This window comes from Phalangium opilio, unplaced genomic scaffold, assembly GCF_054372755.1.
Source record: "Phalangium opilio isolate 3A_F unplaced genomic scaffold, DU_Popi_V2 ptg000352l_1, whole genome shotgun sequence".
Lineage (NCBI taxonomy): Eukaryota > Metazoa > Arthropoda > Arachnida > Opiliones > Phalangiidae > Phalangium > Phalangium opilio.
The window spans coordinates 8179637-8192122 of NW_028324228.1; the positions used below are offsets into that span (position 1 = coordinate 8179637).

The 12486-nt window shown below is 47.5% G+C and overlaps 22 non-coding genes across 22 annotated transcripts; all 22 read right to left on the reverse strand.

Annotated features, from left to right (window-relative positions):
• Positions 1 to 240: 240 nt before the first annotated feature.
• TRNAN-GUU (transfer RNA asparagine (anticodon GUU)) lies at positions 241 to 313 on the reverse strand. Its single transcript has one exon. It is a non-coding gene; the product is annotated as a tRNA-Asn (tRNA).
• Positions 314 to 1121: 808 nt separating this feature from the next.
• Positions 1122 to 1194, reverse strand: TRNAN-GUU (transfer RNA asparagine (anticodon GUU)). Its single transcript has one exon. It is a non-coding gene; the product is annotated as a tRNA-Asn (tRNA).
• Positions 1195 to 1415: 221 nt separating this feature from the next.
• TRNAN-GUU (transfer RNA asparagine (anticodon GUU)) lies at positions 1416 to 1488 on the reverse strand. The gene has a single exon. It is a non-coding gene; the product is annotated as a tRNA-Asn (tRNA).
• Positions 1489 to 1562: 74 nt separating this feature from the next.
• On the reverse strand, positions 1563 to 1635 carry TRNAN-AUU (transfer RNA asparagine (anticodon AUU)). The gene has a single exon. It is a non-coding gene; the product is annotated as a tRNA-Asn (tRNA).
• A 221-nt stretch (positions 1636 to 1856) lies between these two features.
• TRNAN-GUU (transfer RNA asparagine (anticodon GUU)) lies at positions 1857 to 1929 on the reverse strand. Its single transcript has one exon. It is a non-coding gene; the product is annotated as a tRNA-Asn (tRNA).
• Positions 1930 to 3325: 1396 nt separating this feature from the next.
• On the reverse strand, positions 3326 to 3398 carry TRNAN-GUU (transfer RNA asparagine (anticodon GUU)). The gene has a single exon. It is a non-coding gene; the product is annotated as a tRNA-Asn (tRNA).
• Positions 3399 to 3472: 74 nt separating this feature from the next.
• Positions 3473 to 3545, reverse strand: TRNAN-GUU (transfer RNA asparagine (anticodon GUU)). The gene has a single exon. It is a non-coding gene; the product is annotated as a tRNA-Asn (tRNA).
• Positions 3546 to 4204: 659 nt separating this feature from the next.
• Positions 4205 to 4277, reverse strand: TRNAN-GUU (transfer RNA asparagine (anticodon GUU)). Its single transcript has one exon. It is a non-coding gene; the product is annotated as a tRNA-Asn (tRNA).
• Positions 4278 to 4351: 74 nt separating this feature from the next.
• TRNAN-GUU (transfer RNA asparagine (anticodon GUU)) lies at positions 4352 to 4424 on the reverse strand. The gene has a single exon. It is a non-coding gene; the product is annotated as a tRNA-Asn (tRNA).
• Positions 4425 to 4937: 513 nt separating this feature from the next.
• On the reverse strand, positions 4938 to 5010 carry TRNAN-GUU (transfer RNA asparagine (anticodon GUU)). Its single transcript has one exon. It is a non-coding gene; the product is annotated as a tRNA-Asn (tRNA).
• A 1101-nt stretch (positions 5011 to 6111) lies between these two features.
• Positions 6112 to 6184, reverse strand: TRNAN-GUU (transfer RNA asparagine (anticodon GUU)). The gene has a single exon. It is a non-coding gene; the product is annotated as a tRNA-Asn (tRNA).
• A 74-nt stretch (positions 6185 to 6258) lies between these two features.
• TRNAN-GUU (transfer RNA asparagine (anticodon GUU)) lies at positions 6259 to 6331 on the reverse strand. Its single transcript has one exon. It is a non-coding gene; the product is annotated as a tRNA-Asn (tRNA).
• An 805-nt stretch (positions 6332 to 7136) lies between these two features.
• Positions 7137 to 7209, reverse strand: TRNAN-GUU (transfer RNA asparagine (anticodon GUU)). The gene has a single exon. It is a non-coding gene; the product is annotated as a tRNA-Asn (tRNA).
• A 74-nt stretch (positions 7210 to 7283) lies between these two features.
• Positions 7284 to 7356, reverse strand: TRNAN-GUU (transfer RNA asparagine (anticodon GUU)). Its single transcript has one exon. It is a non-coding gene; the product is annotated as a tRNA-Asn (tRNA).
• Positions 7357 to 8015: 659 nt separating this feature from the next.
• On the reverse strand, positions 8016 to 8088 carry TRNAN-GUU (transfer RNA asparagine (anticodon GUU)). Its single transcript has one exon. It is a non-coding gene; the product is annotated as a tRNA-Asn (tRNA).
• A 660-nt stretch (positions 8089 to 8748) lies between these two features.
• Positions 8749 to 8821, reverse strand: TRNAN-GUU (transfer RNA asparagine (anticodon GUU)). The gene has a single exon. It is a non-coding gene; the product is annotated as a tRNA-Asn (tRNA).
• Positions 8822 to 9188: 367 nt separating this feature from the next.
• TRNAN-GUU (transfer RNA asparagine (anticodon GUU)) lies at positions 9189 to 9261 on the reverse strand. The gene has a single exon. It is a non-coding gene; the product is annotated as a tRNA-Asn (tRNA).
• Positions 9262 to 9335: 74 nt separating this feature from the next.
• On the reverse strand, positions 9336 to 9408 carry TRNAN-GUU (transfer RNA asparagine (anticodon GUU)). The gene has a single exon. It is a non-coding gene; the product is annotated as a tRNA-Asn (tRNA).
• Positions 9409 to 10802: 1394 nt separating this feature from the next.
• On the reverse strand, positions 10803 to 10875 carry TRNAN-GUU (transfer RNA asparagine (anticodon GUU)). Its single transcript has one exon. It is a non-coding gene; the product is annotated as a tRNA-Asn (tRNA).
• A 74-nt stretch (positions 10876 to 10949) lies between these two features.
• Positions 10950 to 11022, reverse strand: TRNAN-GUU (transfer RNA asparagine (anticodon GUU)). Its single transcript has one exon. It is a non-coding gene; the product is annotated as a tRNA-Asn (tRNA).
• Positions 11023 to 11827: 805 nt separating this feature from the next.
• On the reverse strand, positions 11828 to 11900 carry TRNAN-GUU (transfer RNA asparagine (anticodon GUU)). Its single transcript has one exon. It is a non-coding gene; the product is annotated as a tRNA-Asn (tRNA).
• Positions 11901 to 11974: 74 nt separating this feature from the next.
• Positions 11975 to 12047, reverse strand: TRNAN-GUU (transfer RNA asparagine (anticodon GUU)). The gene has a single exon. It is a non-coding gene; the product is annotated as a tRNA-Asn (tRNA).
• Positions 12048 to 12486: the final 439 nt, after the last annotated feature.

The window sequence follows — 12486 nt, forward strand, 5'->3', positions numbered from 1 at the left end:
ACCATTGCGCCACGGAAGCCCAAAGATTAAATGTTCGTCAGGTATTGTGGAAAAACCTTGGCTTTTTACGTTACATTTGAGACTTCACAACACGGCTCCTGGGTGAGCTCGAACCACCAACCTTTCGGTTAAAAGCCGACGGCGATAACCATTGCGCAACGGAAGCCCAAAGATAAAATGTTCGTCAGGTATTGTGGAAAAACTTTGGATTTTTACGTTACATATGAGATTTCACAACACCGCTCCCGGGTGGGCTCGAACCACCAACCTTTCGGTTAACAGCCGAACGCGCTAACCATTGCGCCACGGAAGCCCAAAGATTAAATGTTCGTCAGGTATTGTGGAAAAACGTTGGCATTTGACATTACGTTTGAGATTTCACAACACCGCTCCCGGATGGGCTCGAACCACAAACCTTTTGAATAACAGCTGAACGCTCTAACCATTGCGCCACGGAAGCCCAAAAATTAAATGTTCGTCAGTTATTTTTAAAAAACTCTGAATTTTACGTTACATCTAAGACCTCACAACACCGCTCACGGATGGGCTCGAACCACCAACCTTTCGGTTAACAGCCGAACGCGCTAACCATTGCGCCACGGAAGCCCAAAAATTAAATGGTCGTCGGGTATTGTGGAAACACTTTGGCTTTTTACGTTACATGTGAGAGCTCACAACACCGCTCCCGGGTGGGCTTGAACCACCAACCTTTCGGTTAACAGCTGAACGCGCTAACCATTGCGCCACGGAAGCCCAAAGATTAAATGTTCGTCAGGTATTGTGGAAAAACCTTGGCTTTTTACGTTACATTTGAGACTTCACAACACGGCTCCTGGGTGGGCTCGAACCACCAACCTTTCGGTTAACAGCCGAACGCGCTAACCATTGCGCCACGGAAGCCCAAAGATTAAATGTTCGTCAGGTATTGTGGAAAAACCTTGGCTTTTTACGTTACATTTGAGACTTCACAACACGGCTCCTGGGTGAGCTCGAACCACCAACCTTTCGGTTAACAGCCGACGGCGTTAACCATTGCGCAACGGAAGCCCAAAGATAAAATGTTCGTCAGGTATTGTGGAAAAACTTTGGATTTTTACGTTACATATGAGATTTCACAACACCGCTCCCGGGTGGGCTCGAACCACCAACCTTTCGGTTAACAGCCGAACGCGCTAACCATTGCGCCACGGAAGCCCAAAGATTAAATGTTCGTCAGGTATTGTGGAAAAACTTTGGCATTTGACATTACGTTTGAGATCTCACAACACCGCTCCCGGGTGGGCTCGAACCACCAACCTTTCGGTTAACAGCCGAACGCGCTAACCATTGCGCGACGGAAGAACAAAAATTAAATGGTCGTCGGGTATTGTGGAAACACTTTGGCTTTTTACGTTACATGTGAGAGCTCACAACACCGCTCCCGGGTGGGCTCGAACCACCAACCTTTCGGTTAACAGCCGAACGCGCTAACCATTGCGCCACGGAAGCCCAAAGACTAAATGTTCGTCAGGTATTGTGGAAAAACCTTGGCTTTTTACGTTACATTTGAGACTTCACAACACGGCTCCTGGGTGGGCTCGAACCACCAACCTTTCGGTTAATAGCCGAACGCGCTAACCATTGCGCCACGGAAGCCCAAAGATTAAATGTTCGTCAGGTATTGTGGAAAAACCTTGGCTTTTTACGTTACATTTGAGACTTCACAACACGGCTCCTGGGTGAGCTCGAACCACCAACCTTTCGGTTAAAAGCCGACGGCGATAACCATTGCGCAACGGAAGCCCAAAGATAAAATGTTCGTCAGGTATTGTGGAAAAACTTTGGATTTTTACGTTACATATGAGATTTCACAACACCGCTCCCGGGTGGGCTCGAACCACCAACCTTTCGGTTAACAGCCGAACGCGCTAACCATTGCGCCACGGAAGCCCAAAGATTAAATGTTCGTCAGGTATTGTGGAAAAACGTTGGCATTTGACATTACGTTTGAGATTTCACAACACCGCTCCCGGATGGGCTCGAACCACAAACCTTTTGAATAACAGCTGAACGCTCTAACCATTGCGCCACGGAAGCCCAAAAATTAAATGTTCGTCAGTTATTTTTAAAAAACTCTGAATTTTACGTTACATCTAAGACCTCACAACACCGCTCACGGATGGGCTCGAACCACCAACCTTTCGGTTAACAGCCGAACGCGCTAACCATTGCGCCACGGAAGCCCAAAAATTAAATGGTCGTCGGGTATTGTGGAAACACTTTGGCTTTTTACGTTACATGTGAGAGCTCACAACACCGCTCCCGGGTGGGCTTGAACCACCAACCTTTCGGTTAACAGCTGAACGCGCTAACCATTGCGCCACGGAAGCCCAAAGATTAAATGTTCGTCAGGTATTGTGGAAAAACCTTGGCTTTTTACGTTACATTTGAGACTTCACAACACGGCTCCTGGGTGGGCTCGAACCACCAACATTTCGGTTAACAGCCGAACGCGCTAACCATTGCGCCACGGAAGCCCAAAGATTAAATGTTCGTCAGGTATTGTGGAAAAACCTTGGCTTTTTACGTTACATTTGAGACTTCACAACACGGCAGCCGGGTGGGGTCGAACCACCAACCTTTTGGTTAACATCCGACGGCGTTAACCATTGCGCAACGGAAGCCCAAAAGATTAAATGTTCGTCAGGTATTGTGGAAAAACTTTGGCATTTGACATTACGTTTGAGATCTCACAACACCGCTCCCGGGTGGGCTCGAACCACCAACCTTTCGGTTAACAGCTGAACGCGCTAACCATTGTGCCACGGAAGCTCAAAAATTAAACGGTCGTCAGGTATTGTGGAAATACTTAGGCTTTTTACGTTACATTTGAGACTTCACAACACGGCAGCCGGGTGGGCTCGAACCATCAACCTTTTGGTTAACATCCGAACGCGCTAACCTTCGAGCCAAGGAAGCTCAGAAATGATATGGTCGTCAGGTATTGTGGAAAAACTCTGACTTTTTACGTCACATCCGAGACTTCAAAACATCGCTCCCGGATGGGCTCGAACCACAAACCTTTTGAATAACAGCTGAACGCGCTAACCATTGCGCCACGGAAGCCCAAAAATTAAATTTTCGTCAGATATTTTTAAAAAACTCTGAATTATACGTTACATCTACGACCTCACAACACCGCTCCCGGATGGACTCGAACCACCAACCTTTCGGTTAACAGCCGACGGCGTTAACCATTGCGCAACAGAAGCCCAAAGATTAAATGCTCGTCAGGTATTGTGGAAAAACTTTGCATTTTTACGTTACATGTGAGATCTCACAACACCGCTCCCGGGTGGGCTCGAACCACCAACCTTTCGGTTAACAGCCGAACGCGCTAACCATTGCGCCACGGAAGCCCAAAGATTAAATGTTCGTCGGGTATTGTGGAAACACTTTGGCTTTTTACGTTACATGTGAGAGCTCACAACATCGCTCCCGGGTGGGCTCGAACCACCAACCTTTCGGTTAACAGCCGAACGCGCTAACCATTGCGCCACGGAAGCCCAAAGATTAAATGTTCGTCAGGTATTGTGGAAAAACCTTGGCTTTTTACGTTACATTTGAGACTTCACAACACGGCTCCTGGGTGGGCTCGAACCACCAACCTTTCGGTTAACAACCGAACGCGCTAACCATTGCGCCACGGAAGCCCAAAGATTAAATGTTCGTCAGGTATTGTGGAAAAACCTTGGCTTTTTACGTTACATTTGAGACTTCACAACACCGCTCCCGGGTGGGCTCGAACCACCAACCTTTCTGTTAACAGCCGAACGCGCTAACCATTGCGCCACAGAAGCCCAAAGATTAAATGTTCGTCAGGTATTTTTAAAAAACTCTGAATTTTACGTTACATCTAAGACCTCACAACACCGCTCCCGGATGGGCTCGAACCACCAACCTTTCGGTTAACAGCCGAACGCGCTAACCATTGCGCCACGGAAGCTAAAAATTAAATGTTCGTCAGTTACTTTTAAAAAACTCTGAATTTTACGTTACATCTAAGACCTCACAACACCGCTCCCGGATGGGCTCGAACCACCAACCTTTCGGTTAACAGCCGACGGCGTTAACCATTGCGCAACGGAAGCCCAAAGATAAAATGTTCGTCAGGTATTGTGGAAAAACTTTGGATTTTTACTTTACATGTGAGATTTCACAACACCGCTCCCGGGTGGGCTCGAACCACCAACCTTTCGGTTAACAGCCGAACGCGCTAACCATTGCGCCACGGAAGCCCAAAGAGTAAATGTTCGTCAGGTATTGTGGAAAAACTTTGGCTTTTTACGTTACATGTGAGAGCTCACAACACCGCTCCCGGGTGGGCTCGAACCACCAACCTTTCGGTTAACAGCCGAACGCGCTAACCATTGCGCCACGGAAGCCCAAAAATTAAATGGTCGTCGGGTATTGTGGAAACACTTTGGCTTTTTACGTTACATGTGAGAGCTCACAACACCGCTCCCGGGTGGGCTCGAACCACCAACCTTTCGGTTAACAGCCGAACGCGCTAACCATTGCGCCACAGAAGCCCAAAGATTAAATGTTCGTCAGGTATTTTTAAAAAACTCTGAATTTTACGTTACATCTAAGACCTCACAACACCGCTCCCGGATGGGCTCGAACCACCAAACTTTCGGTTAACAGCCGAACGCGCTAACCATTGCGCCACGGAAGCCCAAAAATTAAATGTTCGTCAGTTATTTTTAAAAAACTCTGAATTTTACGTTACATCTAAGACCTCACAACACCGCTCCCGGATGGGCTCGAACCACCAACCTTTCGGTTAACAGCCGACGGCGTTAACCATTGCGCAACGGAAGCCCAAAAATTAAATGTTCGTCAGGTATTGTGGAAAAACTTTGGAGTTTTACGTTACATGTGAGATTTCACAACACCGCTCCCGGGTGGGCTCGAACCACCAACCTTTCGGTTAACAGCCGAACGCGCTAACCATTGCGCCACGGAAGCCCAAAAATTAAATGTTCGTCAGGTATTGTGGAAAAACTTTGACTTTTTACGTCACATCTGAGACCTCACAACACCGCTCCCGGATGGGCTCGAACCACCAACCTTTCGGTTAACAGCCGAACGCGCTAACCATTGCGCCACGGAAGCTCAAAAATTAAATGGTCGTCAGGTATTGTGGAAAAACTTTGACTTTTTACGTCACATCTGAGACCTCACAACACCGCTCCCGGATGGTCTCGAACCACCAACCTTTCAGTTAACAGCCGAACGCGCTAACCATTGCGCCACGGAAGCCCAAAGATTAAATGTTCGTCAGGTATTTTTAAAAAACTCTGAAGTTTACGTTACATCTAAGACCTCACAACACCGCTCCCGGATGGGCTCGAACCACCAACCTTTCGGTTAACAGCCGACGGCGTTAACCATTGCGCAACGGAAGCCCAAAGATTAAATGTTCGTCAGGTATTGTGGAAAAACTTTGGATTTTTACGTTACCTGTGAGATTTCACAACTCCGCTCCCGGGTGGGCTCGAACCACCAACCTATTAGTTAACAGCCGAACGCGCTAACCATTGAGCCACGGAAAACCAAAAATTAAATGGTCGTTGGGTATTGTGGAAACACTTTGGCTTTTTACGTTACATGTGAGAGCTCACAACACCGCTCCCGGGTGGGCTCGAACCACCAACCTTTCGGTTAACAGCCGACGGCGTTAACCATTGCGCAACGGAAGCCCAAAGATTAAATGTTCGTCAGGTATTGTGGAAAAACTTTGGATTTTTACGTTACCTGTGAGATTTCACAACTCCGCTCCCGGGTGGGCTCGAACCACCAACCTATTAGTTAACAGCCGAACGCGCTAACCATTGAGCCACGGAAAACCAAAAATTAAATGGTCGTCAGGTATTGTGGAAAAACTTTGGCTTTTTACGTTACATTTGAGACTTCACAACACTGCTCCCGGGTGGGCTCGAACCACCAACCTTTAGCTTAACATCCGAACACGCTAACCATGGAGCCAAGGAAGCCCAAAAATTAAATGTTCGTCAGTTATTTTTAAAAAACTCTGAATTTTACGTTACATCTAAGACCTCACAACACCGCTCCCGGGTGGGCTCGAACCACCAACCTTTCGGTTAACAGCCGAACGCGCTAACCATTGCGCCACGGAAGCCCAAAAATTAAATGGTCGTCGGGTATTGTGGAAACACTTTGGCTTTTTACGTTACATGTGAGAGCTCACAACACCGCTCCCGGGTGGGCTCGAACCACCAACCTTTCGGTTAACAGCCGAACGCGCTAACCATTGCGCCACGGAAGCCCAAAAATTAAATGGTCGTTGGGTATTGTGGAAACACTTTGGCTTTTTACGTTACATGTGAGAGCTCACAACACCGCTCCCGGGTGGGCTCGAACCACCAACCTTTCGGTTAACAGCCGAACGCGCTAACCATTGCGCCACAGAAGCCCAAAGATTAAATGTTCGTCAGGTATTTTTAAAAAACTCTGAATTTTACGTTACATCTAAGACCTCACAACACCGCTCCCGGATGGGCTCGAACCACCAACCTTTCGGTTAACAGCCGAACGCGCTAACCATTGCGCCACGGAAGCCCAAAAATTAAATGTTCGTCAGTTATTTTTAAAAAACTCTGAATTTTACGTTACATCTACGACCTCACAACATCGCTCCCGGATGGGCTCGAACCACCAACCTTTCGGTTAACAGCCGAACGCGCTAACCATTGCGCCACGGAAGCGCAAAAATTAAATGTTCGTCAGTTATTTTTAAAAAACTCTGAATTTTACGTTACATCTACGACCTCACAACATCGCTCCCGGATGGGCTCGAACCACCAACCTTTCGGTTAACAGCCGACGGCGTTAACCATTGTGCAACGGAAGCCCAAAGATTAAATGTTCGTCAGGTATTGTGGAAAAGCTTTGACTTTTTACGTCACATCTGAGACTTCACAACACCGCTCCCGGATGGGCTCGAACCACAAATCTTTTGAATAACAGCTGAACGCTCTAACCATTGCGCCACGGAAGCCCAAAAATTAAATGTTCGTCAGTTATTTTTAAAAAACTCTGAATTTTACGTTACATCTAAGACCTCACAACACCGCTCCCGGGTGGGCTCGAACCACCAACCTTTCGGTTAACAGCCGAACGCGCTAACCATTGCGCCACGGAAGCCCAAAAATTAAATGGTCGTCGGGTATTGTGGAAACACTTTGGCTTTTTACGTTACATGTGAGAGCTCACAACACCGCTCCCGGGTGGGCTCGAACCACCAACCTTTCGGTTAACAGCCGAACGCGCTAACCATTGCGCCACGGAAGCCCAAAAATTAAATGGTCGTTGGGTATTGTGGAAACACTTTGGCTTTTTACGTTACATGTGAGAGCTCACAACACCGCTCCCGGGTGGGCTCGAACCACCAACCTTTCGGTTAACAGCCGAACGCGCTAACCATTGCGCCACAGAAGCCCAAAGATTAAATGTTCGTCAGGTATTTTTAAAAAACTCTGAATTTTACGTTACATCTAAGACCTCACAACACCGCTCCCGGATGGGCTCGAACCACCAACCTTTCGGTTAACAGCCGAACGCGCTAACCATTGCGCCACGGAAGCCCAAAAATTAAATGTTCGTCAGTTATTTTTAAAAAACTCTGAATTTTACGTTACATCTACGACCTCACAACATCGCTCCCGGATGGGCTCGAACCACCAACCTTTCGGTTAACAACCGACGGCGTTAACCATTGTGCAACGGAAGCCCAAAGATTAAATGTTCGTCAGGTATTGTGGAAAAGCTTTGACTTTTTACGTCACATCTGAGACTTCACAACACCGCTCCCGGATGGGCTCGAACCACAAATCTTTTGAATAACAGCTGAACGCTCTAACCATTGCGCCACGGAAGCCCAAAAATTAAATGTTCGTCAGTTATTTTTAAAAAACTCTGAATTTTACGTTACATCTAAGACCTCACAACACCGCTCCCGGGTGGGCTCGAACCACCAACCTTTCGGTTAACAGCCGAACGCGCTAACCATTGCGCCACGGAAGCCCAAAAATTAAATGGTCGTCGGGTATTGTGGAAACACTTTGGCTTTTTACGTTACATGTGAGAGCTCACAACACCGCTCCCGGGTGGGCTCGAACCACCAACCTTTCGGTTAACAGCCGAACGCGCTACCCATTGCGCCACGGAAGCCCAAAAATTAAATGGTCGTCGGGTATTGTGGAAACACTTTGGCTTTTTACGTTACATGTGAGAGCTCACAACACCGCTCCCGGGTGGGCTCGAACCACCAACCTTTCGGTTAACAGCCGAACGCGCTAACCATTGCGCCACAGAAGCCCAAAGATTAAATGTTCGTCAGGTATTTTTAAAAAATTCTGAATTTTACGTTACATCTAAGACCTCACAACACCGCTCCCGGATGGCCTCGAACCACCAACCTTTCGGTTAACAGCCGAACGCGCTAACCATTGCGCCACGGAAGCCCAAAAATTAAATGTTCGTCAGTTATTTTTAAAAAACTCTGAATTTTACGTTACATCTAAGACCTCACAACACCGCTCCCGGATGGGCTAAAACCACCAACCTTTCGGTTAACAGCCGACGGCGTTAACCATTGCGCAACGGAAGCCCAAAAACTAAATGTTCGTCAGGTATTGTGGAAAAACTTTGGAGTTTTACGTTACATGTGAGATTTCACAACACCGCTCCCGGGTGGGCTCGAACCACCAACCTTTCGGTTAACAGCCGAACGCGCTAACCATTGCGCCACGGAAGCCCAAAAATTAAATGTTCGTCAGGTATTGTGGAAAAACTTTGACTTTTTACGTCACATCTGAGACCTCACAACACCGCTCCCGGATGGGCTCGAACCACCAACCTTTCGGTTAACAGCCGAACGTGCTAACCATTGCGCCACGGAAGCTCAAAAATTAAATGGTCGTCAGGTATTGTGGAAAAACTTTGACTTTTTACGTCACATCTGAGACTTCACAACACCGCTCCCGGATGGTCTCGAACCACCAACCTTTCAGTTAACAGCCGAACGCGCTAACCATTGCGCCACGGAAGCCCAAAGATTAAATGTTCGTCAGGTATTTTTAAAAAACTCTGAAGTTTACGTTACATCTAAGACCTCACAACACCGCTCCCGGGTGGGCTCGAACCACCAACCTTTCGGTTAACAGCCGAACGCGCTAACCATTGCGCCACGGAAGCCCAAAAATTAAATGGTCGTCGGGTATTGTGGAAACACTTTGGCTTTTTACGTTACATGTGAGAGCTCACAACACCGCTCCCGGGTGGGCTCGAACCACCAACCTTTCGGTTAACAGCCGAACGCGCTAACCATTGCGCCACGGAAGCCCAAAAATTAAATGGTCGTTGGGTATTGTGGAAACACTTTGGCTTTTTACGTTACATGTGAGAGCTCACAACACCGCTCCCGGGTGGGCTCGAACCACCAACCTTTCGGTTAACAGCCGAACGCGCTAACCATTGCGCCACAGAAGCCCAAAGATTAAATGTTCGTCAGGTATTTTTAAAAAACTCTGAATTTTACGTTACATCTAAGACCTCACAACACCGCTCCCGGATGGGCTCGAACCACCAACCTTTCGGTTAACAGCCGAACGCGCTAACCATTGCGCCACGGAAGCCCAAAAATTAAATGTTCGTCAGGTATTGTGGAAAAACTTTGACTTTTTACGTCACATCTGAGACCTCACAACACCGCTCCCGGATGGGCTCGAACCACCAACCTTTCGGTTAACAGCCGAACGCGCTAACCATTGCGCCACGGAAGCTCAAAAATTAAATGGTCGTCAGGTATTGTGGAAAAACTTTGACTTTTTACGTCACATCTGAGACCTCACAACACCGCTCCCGGATGGTCTCGAACCACCAACCTTTCAGTTAACAGCCGAACGCGCTAACCATTGCGCCACGGAAGCCCAAAGATTAAATGTTCGTCAGGTATTTTTAAAAAACTCTGAAGTTTACGTTACATCTAAGACCTCACAACACCGCTCCCGGATGGGCTCGAACCACCAACCTTTCGGTTAACAGCCGACGGCGTTAACCATTGCGCAACGGAAGCCCAAAGATTAAATGTTCGTCAGGTATTGTGGAAAAACTTTGGATTTTTACGTTACCTGTGAGATTTCACAACTCCGCTCCCGGGTGGGCTCGAACCACCAACCTATTAGTTAACAGCCGAACGCGCTAACCATTGAGCCACGGAAAACCAAAAATTAAATGGTCGTTGGGTATTGTGGAAACACTTTGGCTTTTTACGTTACATGTGAGAGCTCACAACACCGCTCCCGGGTGGGCTCGAACCACCAACCTTTCGGTTAACAGCCGACGGCGTTAACCATTGCGCAACGGAAGCCCAAAGATTAAATGTTCGTCAGGTATTGTGGAAAAACTTTGGATTTTTACGTTACCTGTGAGATTTCACAACTCCGCTCCCGGGTGGGCTCGAACCACCAACCTATTAGTTAACAGCCGAACGCGCTAACCATTGAGCCACGGAAAACCAAAAATTAAATGGTCGTCAGGTATTGTGGAAAAACTTTGGCTTTTTACGTTACATTTGAGACTTCACAACACTGCTCCCGGGTGGGCTCGAACCACCAACCTTAAGCTTAACATCCGAACACGCTAACCATGGAGCCAAGGAAGCCCAAAAATTAAATGTTCGTCAGTTATTTTTAAAAAACTCTGAATTTTACGTTACATCTAAGACCTCACAACACCGCTCCCGGGTGGGCTCGAACCACCAACCTTTCGGTTAACAGCCGAACGCGCTAACCATTGCGCCACGGAAGCCCAAAAATTAAATGGTCGTCGGGTATTGTGGAAACACTTTGGCTTTTTACGTTACATGTGAGAGCTCACAACACCGCTCCCGGGTGGGCTCGAACCACCAACCTTTCGGTTAACAGCCGAACGCGCTAACCATTGCGCCACGGAAGCCCAAAAATTAAATGGTCGTTGGGTATTGTGGAAACACTTTGGCTTTTTACGTTACATGTGAGAGCTCACAACACCGCTCCCGGGTGGGCTCGAACCACCAACCTTTCGGTTAACAGCCGAACGCGCTAACCATTGCGCCACAGAAGCCCAAAGATTAAATGTTCGTCAGGTATTTTTAAAAAACTCTGAATTTTACGTTACATCTAAGACCTCACAACACCGCTCCCGGATGGGCTCGAACCACCAACCTTTCGGTTAACAGCCGAACGCGCTAACCATTGCGCCACGGAAGCCCAAAAATTAAATGTTCGTCAGTTATTTTTAAAAAACTCTGAATTTTACGTTACATCTACGACCTCACAACATCGCTCCCGGATGGGCTCGAACCACCAACCTTTCGGTTAACAGCCGAACGCGCTAACCATTGCGCCACGGAAGCGCAAAAATTAAATGTTCGTCAGTTATTTTTAAAAAACTCTGAATTTTACGTTACATCTACGACCTCACAACATCGCTCCCGGATGGGCTCGAACCACCAACCTTTCGGTTAACAGCCGACGGCGTTAACCATTGTGCAACGGAAGCCCAAAGATTAAATGTTCGTCAGGTATTGTGGAAAAGCTTTGACTTTTTACGTCACATCTGAGACTTCACAACACCGCTCCCGGATGGGCTCGAACCACAAATCTTTTGAATAACAGCTGAACGCTCTAACCATTGCGCCACGGAAGCCCAAAAATTAAATGTTCGTCAGTTATTTTTAAAAAACTCTGAATTTTACGTTACATCTAAGACCTCACAACACCGCTCCCGGGTGGGCTCGAACCACCAACCTTTCGGTTAACAGCCGAACGCGCTAACCATTGCGCCACGGAAGCCCAAAAATTAAATGGTCGTCGGGTATTGTGGAAACACTTTGGCTTTTTACGTTACATGTGAGAGCTCACAACACCGCTCCCGGGTGGGCTCGAACCACCAACCTTTCGGTTAACAGCCGAACGCGCTAACCATTGCGCCACGGAAGCCCAAAAATTAAATGGTCGTTGGGTATTGTGGAAACACTTTGGCTTTTTACGTTACATGTGAGAGCTCACAACACCGCTCCCGGGTGGGCTCGAACCACCAACCTTTCGGTTAACAGCCGAACGCGCTAACCATTGCGCCACAGAAGCCCAAAGATTAAATGTTCGTCAGGTATTTTTAAAAAACTCTGAATTTTACGTTACATCTAAGACCTCACAACACCGCTCCCGGATGGGCTCGAACCACCAACCTTTCGGTTAACAGCCGAACGCGCTAACCATTGCGCCACGGAAGCCCAAAAATTAAATGTTCGTCAGTTATTTTTAAAAAACTCTGAATTTTACGTTACATCTACGACCTCACAACATCGCTCCCGGATGGGCTCGAACCACCAACCTTTCGGTTAACAACCGACGGCGTTAACCATTGTGCAACGGAAGC